Source organism: Passer montanus, unplaced genomic scaffold (assembly GCF_014805655.1).
Source record: "Passer montanus isolate IOZ18808 unplaced genomic scaffold, ASM1480565v1 scaffold2, whole genome shotgun sequence".
In the NCBI taxonomy this organism is placed as follows: Eukaryota; Metazoa; Chordata; class Aves; order Passeriformes; family Passeridae; genus Passer; species Passer montanus.
This window is the reverse complement of record NW_024366591.1, coordinates 11,404,231-11,416,625: the sequence shown is the minus strand read 5'-3', so window position 1 is coordinate 11,416,625 and position 12,395 is coordinate 11,404,231.

The window sequence follows — 12,395 nt, the reverse complement described above, 5'->3', positions numbered from 1 at the left end:
AGCTAATTTTACTTCTTGTGCGAGTCAAAGAAATTGCTCCTGAACCTCTTTTCTTCCAATTATTAAATGATTCTAACTCAATGTTTAGACAAATATGACGAGAACTAATGCCCTACAAGAAAAGTGTCTTTGTGGAGGTGTTGTGCTTTGTCTCCCAGTGTTAGTCAAGAGAAGAAAGTGGATTTGGCTTCTATCTGTCAGGGAAAAATAATATAGTGAAGTTGCCATATTTAGTAACATTGTCTAGAAAATCACAGCAGTGGAAGAGACAGAGAACATAGGAATAGGACTTTGGTTTTTTGATTTTGTTTTTTTCTTGGTTGGTTGGTTATGGGTTTTTGTTGGGCTTTTTTGGGTGCTTTTGTTTGTTTGGTTGTTTTGGGTTTTTTTGTAACCTTGGTGAAATATAAGTAGAAGGCAGTATGCATTAATATTGTTGCCCTGCCAAAAATCATACCTAGGGTAGCAATGCTGGAATTATTTTCCACTTCCCAAAGCAGCATCTAGAGTGAGATGAAATGGGAATAGTTGCATTTTTCCCCCATAGGCTGTTGAAGGCAAGCTACAAATGTTATTTCTTGGAAACTGAGTCACTAGGCACCATAGCTTTTTTGAAGAAGAATCTTGCAGAGGTTCTCAGTATTAAGAAATCAGAACTCAGATTTCTATATGTAATACAATCTTCCAAGAGGAGAAGATCCCATGTGCTAGAAATGAAACGTTACATCGGATTTTGAAGGATCACAGGGGAATTAGCTGTGACAAGTTCTAATCCTACACCCATTACCAAAATGGAGCTTTAAGACTGAAAGCCACACATATGACTTAAAAACTGTAACTTGGAACACATCACCCTGATGTTTTAAAAGTGCAAAACAGCAAACAGATGAGTTTTAATATAAGGAAATATGTTCAGTAAGAAGACTTTGTTGAAAAGCTCAACACTGGGCAAGATCTTTCACTACTCTCATATCCTGTGATACTATAATTGATTTGATTTCTTGGTTCTGTTAGATGTGTGATATACCAGTACTTGTGATGGTCTAGGCACTGAAATTCTTGCATACAGAAATACTAAACATTTTAAATTGAGTTGTTGATCAAGACAGAAGAGAATCACACCTCGGTGAAGGCACTTTTAGGACACAAGAAAAAAACAGATTATGGAGAAACATAAAGGTCTGCACTGTCATTATAACTGCCCAGAAGTATAGCTTTACACGTACAGGGAAAGAAAGATAAAATCTCTTAATATAATTTTATTTTGGTGGCTATTTTACCAGGTGAATAGTTTCTCTAGCACAGAAACCCATAAAAGATTGAGTGATATATCTCTATAAATTTGTCTTTAATTTTCAGTCTTTATTTTACTTTCTGGTCATTATTTCAAACCCCTTTATGTAAATACTGCTGAATATACTGTTTTGTCAGTATATTCAGCTCCTGCAGAGTAACTTAAGGCAGTTATTTTGAATAAGCAGTTTTTCATGTGATATAAAACAGCCTCAGAACACCAGATGGATATTATTAAATTTTATGATAGCCCATACAGAGATAACACTCATTTTATGGAGGCAGAAAGAGTCATAAACCAATTAGAGTATCAACTTGCTCTTTACATTATGTTCTGCATTTTGAAGGCAGAGGCAGAATTCCCAGTAAAGTCCCATCAGATAGCACAAATGGCCAGAAATAGTACAGAATATGTCTACAAAAACTGTATTATTGGAAACCATGTAATTCTTGCCCTCAGCCAGAAACAGCAACTTCATCAGCTGCAGGGAAAAGCACCAGGCAGGGGATTCTGAGGAGAATCATAATCCCACTATATGGGATAATACCCTATTACCTCAGAAATTAGGTGCATGCCAGTGAATATACTCCAAATTTCAACACTGCTTCTACTGGCTCTTTCATGCACCTTTGAAAGAAGAATTTGTGTGATGGGAGAGAAAGATAGCAAGAAGATAAAGAGAATATGAAAGCTGATAATTAAGAAAATAAAGCTGTTGACTTTGTTTATAGGACCATAAAGTTTCTTTCTGACAATTGCAAGGATTGGGAAAGTGTTTCACAGTTCAAACTGAAACTTAATTTTAGTGTCTGTCATTGTTTTCTGGGCAGATCCTGGGTAATTCACACAGCTGAACTTGTATGTAATGCTCCAGACACTTGGCAAACACACAAATTGTGAGAGGTCCAGCAACAGCAACCTCACTGACACCTCAGTATTGTTTTGTCCCCTTTACAAGCATGGAAGCATGGACAGACAACATACATTGCCAAAACCTGTTGAATAATTAAGCAACAGAACTGCCTTGAGCTCAAACCCCGTGTCCAAGTCACCGAAGACCAGAATCCTTACAAAAAGCCCACTGCCTTAACTAAAGCTGTATCCCTGATTTGGGTCCCCAGCTGGCTCTCAGACCCCACTTGTCAGGAAGGTCTAAAGCTGTGCCTGCATGGTGGGGCCAGGCGCACCCGACAAGAGAGACACTGTTTAGGGACAGAGGAAGATTGGGCTGTAGATGCATCTCCTTTTAAGAGTTTCTCAGGAAAGAGTTGGAGATGCCACGAGCCAGCAGCCACACAGATTTATGTTCTCTAATGTTTGCTGCAATAACACATCCTGCCTAAAACTGAGGCTACAAGTGCTGCGATGGATTTTCTCACATTGCTTTCCAAACTCACCCACCAGCCTGAAGTTTTCTACTGACAAAAGCACATTGTTTTGATGTACAGTTTGTATACCTCAAACACCACTTCCTCACCCCTCAATTATTTTTCCTTCATTTAGCACTCAGTTCCTTGTTAAAAAAAAAAAAAATTAAAAAAAAAATTGATTATAAACATTTTCCTCCCTTTGCAGTAAGTTCTGGATATTTTAAGATATGTGCATAAATGCAGTTTTCCATAATGTTCCTGTTCTTGAACTTGAGACCTTCCTGTGTTTTAGTTTGAAATAAAGCAAGTTATGTTTTGCTACCATTTGAAAAGTTCCTACCCTTAAGATGTAAAACATTAGCTGTATACATGTTTTTAAAAAGTCATAATTATTTCTGTTTGTGAAAGACTTCTCACAAGACATCTTTATGGTGTAAATATAACTTTTACAGACATAATGTTGCCTAAAAGTTATTAAAAATATAAAAATATCTCCTGCAAACATTAAAAAATTCTGATTTTAATAAACAGATAAAGATACATGTCTTGAGAAAGTATCGTAAGACGCAGCAGAAACCCAAGGAATTCACTAAAATGACAGCAAACCTTACCTTCAGAAGAATCAGCAGAGGCTCTAGTTTTTCTCTTACCTCCTATTCAATCAAATGCTTATGGCAAGACTTAATGCTGACTCCTTCTACCTCTCTAGTGGTCAAAGAACAGATAGCCAGAATCAAAGCTCTCCTATAGGTTTGCCAAACTGAATGGGAGTAACATCTGGCTTTCTGCCTGAAATTAATTGGAGAAATGTATTACAGGCTGTGTACTTATCATCAGCTGCCAAGAAGCATTTAGATAATGCTTCTTTACAAGAGGAGAAAGGAAGATTTTTCACTTCATTTCCAGAGAGATGCATGTACACTGTCAGGCAGATAGCAATTAAGGACTGGTGAATATCAGAGAAAAAAAGTGACATAATTTAGTTTTTCCTTTAAAAAATGTAATTGCAAATATGGAGTGGGGCACTTACATTTTCCCACAGATTTCAGGATGAAGAGCCCAGCTGATAAACTTTCACTTTGTGCTTTGCCTGTGTGCCTTGTTTAAACAGTGAAAGTCAGTGCTTAAACTTTCCAGTGCTACTTTTCCCGCTTTTGATAAATCATCAGTAGAAATTACCATTTCTCCAGGGCTGTGAAATTGCACCTGTGACTCTCTACCTCCTCTCCTGACTCTGCCACAGGTGTCACAGTGCCTGTGTCAGGGCTGCATTACTACTGCCAGCAAAGGATATTCAAGAAGCTTTATCTGTGGGTTGTATCTTACACGGAGGAACCAGAAAACAATAAAAGCTGTAAAATATGGGCAAAGGGGAAAAGCATAGTTCCCTGAAGAGCATAAGTTGAAAGACTCTTTGCTGCTAAAAGGCCATTGGCATTACAATGTATATGGTACACAAAGATACTAGTAATCTCTGTTTATTTTTAGTACTATTTATGATTATATTTTTATTTTTATTATTATTGCTCTAAAGTGAGCAGGCACTCATTTAGATATTTAAAATAAACCAGGCATACATTTAGATGAAGATGGATGAATATTGTGGCAGAGAATAGAGTAGGAAAAAGGAGAAAATAGCAGAAATAAAATGACATAAAAATTAAGCAGGAAAGAAAACAACTAGAATAGGACATAAAAAGGGTTCAGGTAGAAAAATATAGCACAAACTTTTTTCTATTCCCTTTGCTTCTTGGACCACAGCACATAGAAGGAAAGGCCTGGAGTTGTAGACATTCCTTAAGAGCCTGACTGTCAGCCTGGCTGCCTTGAGAGGAGGGTCCCAGCAGGATGCTGTAGGCAATGGCTGCAGGGGCTCTGCCCAGCCCAGGGTCAGCAGTGTGCCCACTGTGGCTGCTGGGGGAGCAGGGCTGAGCCGGGCACACAAGGCTCTGTGGCAGGAGACTCAGCTTATTGCTAAATGAAGTGCTGTGGGCTGCACAAAGAACTGCACAACACTCTTTCAAGCAGGAGGGAGATGCTGAATGCCTTCCCATAAGATTGGCAGTCCTGCTGGCAGAGCAGGAGGGGTTTTGCCTCTTCACTGGTATCAGATCCTCTCTGTTCTGCCTGCATGGTGAAACGCAAAAATGTGAGGGCTGAATTCTTCTGGAGCTGTTTTAGGCAGAACAGATGTAGCATGGCTTTACAGTCCAGAACCATTCACTGTAGGCTGGCAAGGCAACTGGAATGGTAGCTGTGAGTCATTTGGCATTAACATCAATGAGCAACATCAGCTTTCCTCACACATAAAAACTCTTTTAAATCATCCCAGCAAATTTACCTTGAGCTAATCTGAAAAAATCGAGAAAAGTTTGCTTTGGGCACAGTAACAGTGTGAGTTCTGAAGCCTCTGGTGAGGCTCAGTAAACTTACAGCTATGAAACAGGGAGCTGGATGCAGGTAGAGTGAAGAAGAGAGGAGATAGCTGTGGTACAGCACAGTATTTAGAATATAAATCAAGATTAATCTTCATGAAAATATTTTTATTTGGGTCCTGACAAATACTTTATTTCTAATACTTATTAAAAGCAGTCCTACATATTATCTATTATTTCCAAATTAATTTCTGAAAAGGTTTTACTGTACTACTGATTAAATAATTTCATATATTTATTCTAAAACATGGTATAAGACATAGCAGAAATTTACTCCTTCATAGAGCAGACTTTTCTATCACTTAACCAAAAACATTACAAATTAACTCAGCCATGAGAGTAAAGATGATGGCCCGAGTATGAGAATATATATATCAGCTCTTATACTTACCTTTTAATCAAATGAGGTCTATATATTGGTATAAAGGCAAGCATGTGGATGGTTGCACTGAAAAAAAGTATAGGTTCATCTCTGATTATGTTTCTACCAGCTACACTTTCATCAGGAAGTCATTATAGTTAAACTGGGAAAAACTTTGTGGATGTTTGTGCATTTTGGATGCTACTAAGCATGCCTGTTTAATTCGCTTTCATATGCATTTGTTAGGCTTTTCTGCATAGTTTGATTAGCAGAATAGCATAATGGAAAAATAAACAGTCCACAGGCATGTGTTGTCTTTCACACTTATTGATACAGCAAACTAATTAAATGGAGCTAGGCGTAGCCACCAAATTAAAAATCGAATGCTGAAATTGGGAATCAATCTTCTTGTTAGTATTGCCAGTGATGTCAGCAGCACAGCACTTAGGAAAGGTTATATTGGTCTTATCAATGTTCAGTGTTATGTGCTTTTCTTCTGCATTGAAATAAATAAATATGGCTAAGCTAGCAATATTTGAATAATTGTTATTATTCAAATATAATGCATAGATTTTGAATCAATTTTCTCTTCTTTAAACCACACAAATAGGAAATTTCATATAACTATCCAACTCCAGACACTGGAGCATTAGGAAAACACTGCAGGATAACACCAAACTGGTGGAAGGTGCCAGTGCTGCAGCTTTTAGAAATCCCTATATTTCTCTTTCTGTTCCCCAGTTTTCCCTTCCTAGGTTTCTTTTCCGATTCTTCTTTTTTTTTTTTTAAACCCTAAAGATTCTCTCTTATTCTAGGCCCTAGTTCTTTGTTCTTCCACTTCTTGGCTCTTATTAAAAGAGTTGTCTTTTTCTGCTAAAATTATGTGAAAAAATCATACCTGGAAATATATGTGAGAAAGCCCAGGTATGATGATGGGACTGTTAAGAAGTTACAGTGCATTTATTTGTCATTTGGGTTTAACAGGGAAAGCAGGCTGAAAAATTGACGATCGTTTACTGCCAGGGCAGAAAGAAAGATTATATAGTCTAGAGGTTATTAGTTCTTGGGTTAGTTGAACGAAACAATATATTAAGGTAAACACTTTTAAAATTAAAGTATTTGTACTAGCAGGAAAAGAAAAAAAAATCTTTCTTGATGTCAGTGGCCCACATAAATATGCAAAGCTTTAGAGCTTGTTGTGAGGTGAAGGCTGCTGAAAATGGTAACTTATTGTCCTATAATATTAAAAAAACAGCTGCCTAAACCCAACAAGCAGAAAACCCAAAGCCTGAGTATGGTTGTGTTTGAGGGTCCCAGGACAAGGGAAGAAATGAGAATCTTTACTCCATGTTTCAGAAGGCTGATTTATTATATTATGATATATAATATATTAAAATGTTATACTAAAACTATACTAAAGAATAGAGAGAAAGGATCCATCAGAAAGCCAGAAAAGAAAGGACAGGAATGAAATTATAACAAAAGCTCTCCCTCCAAAGAACAGCTTTCTAACCAAAGTGGGCAGGCCCTTGTGTTAGCAGTAGTACAGTGCTTTTGCAGAGCAGGAATTGGCTAAACATGAAGGAAACATGGTACAGGTCCCAGTCAATATGGCCAGGGAGACTCACTGACCACCAGCTAGAGAAGAGCAGGAGCTGGGAGAGGCAGGAGGCAGCTCCTGCCCACTTGCTGAGCCTGGGGCACAGCCAGTGTGACCTGGGAGGGAAGGAAATGCAGCACAGGGGACTCTGACTTGCTCCAGCATGGCAAAAGGTGATCCTCTCCTTCCAGTCCTTCCAGGACCCTGTATGAGCTTTGGTTTACACGGCCTTTACAAAGAGACACATTCTTGGAACAGGTGTTCAGACCACCCTGCTCAGTTCCATGGCTCAGCTACTCTATTTTTTTGGCACCTGGAGAGCTGGCAAAGAGGTGTAGGACATTGTAGTAAGATTAATATACTTTGCTTAGAGTGAAAAGATGACACTGACCCCTCGTGATTTGCTCTTGGTTGTTCTGCCTTTGAAGAAAACACCGGAGGAACAATATTAAGCAGTTCTGTTACAAGTTTTCTTTTTCCTTGTGGCATGTAATATTTACTTTCACATCAATAACCGCAACCAAGGACTGTTTCACCAGAGAGATACCTTCTAGGTTTTTATTTGTCCAGAAGGTAGAATTTAGGAATAAACACAATTTAACATCACATACTCTTTTATTTGGAGAGTGTATATGATGTAGATATGTGTAGATATATAGACACAGATATTCATATAGCTATAGATTTAATGTAAGAGACTTCAAGTGAATTTAATACAATGTAAGCAATATATTTTTAGCAAGCTAATTTTTTTTTTTAAATTCAGATATTAACTATCTTGATATATTTTCATGCTTTCTTTCCTTTCCTATATTTTTTTTCTCTCAAATGGTCATGCAGTGCCACCTAGGCGTTGCTGCAGAGGTTTGCAGCACTAAACTGAAAACAACGACTTTTCTAAAGAGTTATTAAAGAACTGATTTTCTTCGACTCTTGGGAGGAAGGGTGGTTATGTTGTTCCCTCCTACCCTCCCTCAATATTATTCTAACATAATTTGTTCATAGAATATTTAAAAATTTTACATTTGTGTAGTTTTTAAATTTTAGAATGCTCATGTTTATTACTATGGCATAAAAAACACATTTATCTGAACAACATACGAAGTTACCAAACTTCCAAAATTCCACAATTAAGAAGTGATGCTTGAGAGAGGCAGTTAAAACAGATATGAATGAACACAGAATAATAATTTCCCTCTACACGGTAGGAGAAAGAGGTTGCTTACATTGTAGCCACAGGAAAATGTGAGTGTTAGCAGGAACATGTGGCAGTAACACAGCTACTCCTTGGGGCTGATCCTGCAGTTAATAGAAGGACATCCCCCAGCCCAAACAACAGCAGCCATATGGTCAGCCTCAACCTAAATATGCAGGTATAATGCAATCATAAGAGCAGCTTGAATGGTTGCTTTTCAGGTCTTGAAATAGGGTGTGTCTTGTCACAGGTTGTATGAAAACTTTTATGTTTTTCTGTGGATCTGCATCTCAAATGCTTATACAATCAGCATCTTCATCTAAGCAATCAAAAGGCAAACCAAGCAAAAATTAGTGGGATTCCAGTGTGTAACAGCTACAGAGCACAATTTGGAAACACAGACATCAAAGTCTTAAAAACAGAAGCGTTAAATAAATGATGTCTCCTTTTGTCCTTAAATATAAATAGATATTTTTAAACTCCCTAATTCTGGGACTACTAATGCATGACTTTTCCATTTGTAGAGTGGAAAGTGATTGTATATCCTGGATCAAAACATTTTCCCTTCAGAGAGAGGGTGAATTAACAGATTTTTGTAGACGAGTCATTTTGTACAGGTTTTTGGGTGCCCTCTAGAGTATGTAACAGATTGAAAGAGCAAAGCATGATACCAGTTCAAATTCAGGTCCTTTGATAAGTGAATAAGGGCTAATATTTCATAACCAGTACTGTCCATTTTATCAGACTTTTAGACTTTTTATTGATAATGGAATTTTTGAAAGGCAAGTATAAAGAAGTGTCTAACACAGAACAGCTTCCTCCAAAAGCTGAGAAACTCCATGCAGATATAAGAAACTAATCCATTGAAAATCTAACCAGACCACAAAATAGGGGGTTTTTTTTCTTTATTATTTGACCTGTTCGAGACGATCCTGTTCTTTTAAGCAAACATCCTTAAAAATGCTTTTAGTATCACCTGGTGGTTTATAACATCTTGAAGAATATCTGTGTGAAAACATACAAAAAATCAGTGGATGGCACTGTTGGCTTGCATGTAGAGAAGCATCTCCTAAATTATAAAATTTATATGGATTTTAAGGTTAGCTGTATATATACGGATTTGTGTTTGCCTAGTACTTTACAAATTTTTCTCCATTTGAGCAAATCCAGTTTTTAAAAAGTTTATTAACATGCTAAAGCCTCCAAAAATAATAGTTACCTAATTCTGAAATTTTGTAGATAATTTTAATCAGAAAGTGTTTGGACTAAGTATTGGACTGAACGAATCATTCCTTACAATCACTGCAAGGAACATACTAGGTATTGCAACAATGAAAAATTACTGATTTTACCTCTTTAGTCTATAAGCACAAAACATGAAAGTTTAGTTTATTGAAACCTTGTACATAACTCTACTTTTTCTGACCTACAGATCACCTTAGGATCTTACTCATTCAGGCTCCAATCACTTTGTCTTCACTGATCACAAGTTCCCTTAGAGCCCATGAGCTCTCTTTGAAACAGGGTAAGACAGAGAAAATGATGTTGCTGGAAAAACATCATGTGGTTGGGGTGAAGAGGCAGCACCAACCCGGTGACAAAGCAATTGCTTTCCCCAGATCTCAGGGGTCTGAGATAATTTGATGCTTGGCAGCATTTATTCTGTGCTGCAGCTCAAGCACTGCATGCCATAGGGAGGGGGAAATCTTCAAATCTTTCTGCTGTGGATCATATGGGTAGGTGAAAGGAAAAGGAACTGCCAGGCTCCTCTGCCATGAGGAGAGGCTGTGGCTTCCATCATTCACAATGGAGTTAATTCCACTGAAAAAGAAGCACACCTGAAAGTTGTACCTTGGCTTTGAATGCAAACCAAACCACCAAGCAGGTGTCAACCTTAGTTTGAACCTACACCATGGACAAAATGTTGTGCACTCTGAGAGCCTGCTCACAGAGGAGAGATAAAAGTGTTTCTCTCTGTGTGATGGATGGACCAGGAAAATGAAGTGGGTTGTGTCTGTGCTTTGGCTTTACAGCAGGATTTGCAATCATGTCAGCGAAGGGTTCTCCTCCTGGGTGAGCCCCCACATAATGTGGCAATGGCACCAAAAGTTCATAAGCAGCCCAAAACTTACCTCCTTGTTCTGATGGTGTGGCACTTACCTGAGGGGGTCCTAACCTACGATGAGGCCACATGGAACTAAATCAGGAAACCTGCTAAGGCTCCCAGAAGCTTGGGCCACTTTAGAATGCCTGTATGATAATTCCAGCTATATGGAAATACATCTTAAGGGCCAGAACAAGTAAGTGCTGAACACAAGAGAAAGATTCCCTCTGAAATTAAAGGGGTCCCTTTGTCCTCAGTCCTAAATTCCAGTTGGATGGATATCTAGCTAGGGGCAGAGGGAAGAGACCTTCTTATTAGAGTTTTTGCAAAGATATTTGTGATGTTACATTTTACTGAAACTTACATTTTACTGAAACGGAAATTTTAAAACTATTTGTTTTTTTAAGATGGAAAGAAAACTCCCACCCGTATTTTTTTCAACTGAGTGCTGTAACTCTAATACTCTGTACCAGTCAAGACCTTAGAAAGCAGAATGCAGACAGGGACTGAGTAAAGGTTTGGGGGTTATTTTCCATTCACTTGCTGTGGAGCTTACCCTGCCTCTCTTAAATTGAAAATAATATGAGTTAAAACACTGTCTAAGGGACTTCTGTTTTGTGACTCAAAGGTCTTGAAGGAGTCTTTTATCATGTCAGATAACACATTTCTGGCTTGTCTGCTGCATCTACACTTTTCATCTAGGCACCCAGGGTTGTCATGGCTACAGTATCCATACTCTGAAAAATAATAAATAAATAAAATCCCCTTGATCAGAGTAGAGGAAAATAATATTTTTTCTGAGAACATGAAAACCAGTTTTCCACACTTATTTTAAGATTAAAATTTCAAATTATCAGAATTGTGTTGCAAATTCAGTTTTATGCCCCCAAATGTGAAGCTGTGAACATGGGTGCATCTAGTCAACAACTGAACTCACAGCTAGGCACTGCTGGAATAACAAGAAACACTGAACCTTCAAATAGATCATGAACGGCATCTGTTTGTGTTATCCCATGAAGAGAAATCTCCCCCAGAAATTTGGTAGGGCTTTTTATGCAGAAGGGGCCAAGATTCCTTAATCATGAAGATCAAATATTTGAAGATGCAGGCAGCAAAAGATTTCTTCAATATAAGTAACATGGGAAGTGGGGACAGAATCTGTGGTGTAACTCCATTAAAAAATGGAGAGATTCAGCTTCAGGAGTACAATTAAAAGGATGTGTTTCCAAATGTAACCTCAGAATAATTCTGCTGACCAGTAGATGACTCTGCTTTGAGCCAAATCTTCTAGCCTCGGGGATTGAAAAAAAAATGTCACAGAGATTTAATTCTCTCACTATTGAATTCTGTAAAGCTATAACTACTATAGATTGACAAGAGCATTATTTTGATGTAAGTTTACATGGAGCATTGTGCCTTATCAGACAAGGCAGACAGTCCCTGCTGCCTCCCTCACTCCTGGCTGTTGGGAGGCTTTTGTGAAACTCAGCACACTCTCCTTGTCACGCCATCCTTTCCCTGTGGCTGCTTGCAGAGGTCTCCACTTGAGTCCCACAGCCAAATTCTTACCTCAGTTGTGCTGTTAATAAAATGCCTTATGTGGTGCATAAGATTAACTGCAAATAGGGTGTGCAAATTGCACAGTTTGCCCTTGCTTGGTGCCATTCTTCCCATAATGTTCAGAGGAAGCCTGCTTACATTACTGGTTGTCAGAGTGTTTCTGTAAGGTCAGACCCTGGCTGCCACGATGCTTGTATAGATTTCTTCCTTATTTAAATGGAATGGCTCCTCTCCCCTGTCAAATATAAACAATTCTGCCCTGGATATTGTCATAGGTGTCTGATTCTGAAAGATTTCATTTCTTGTTGGCAATAGCAAACCTACTTGCTAATACAATTTAGTGGAGTTTTAATCAGCAGCACTAGGCTGCTCACAGAGCAGCTCCCAGACATCTGCCATACATTTCCCGTCTCTGACAGGACTTTTCCCAAGGCACATGCCATTTATCAAGGAAGGCATGTGATGCTGTCTCTTAC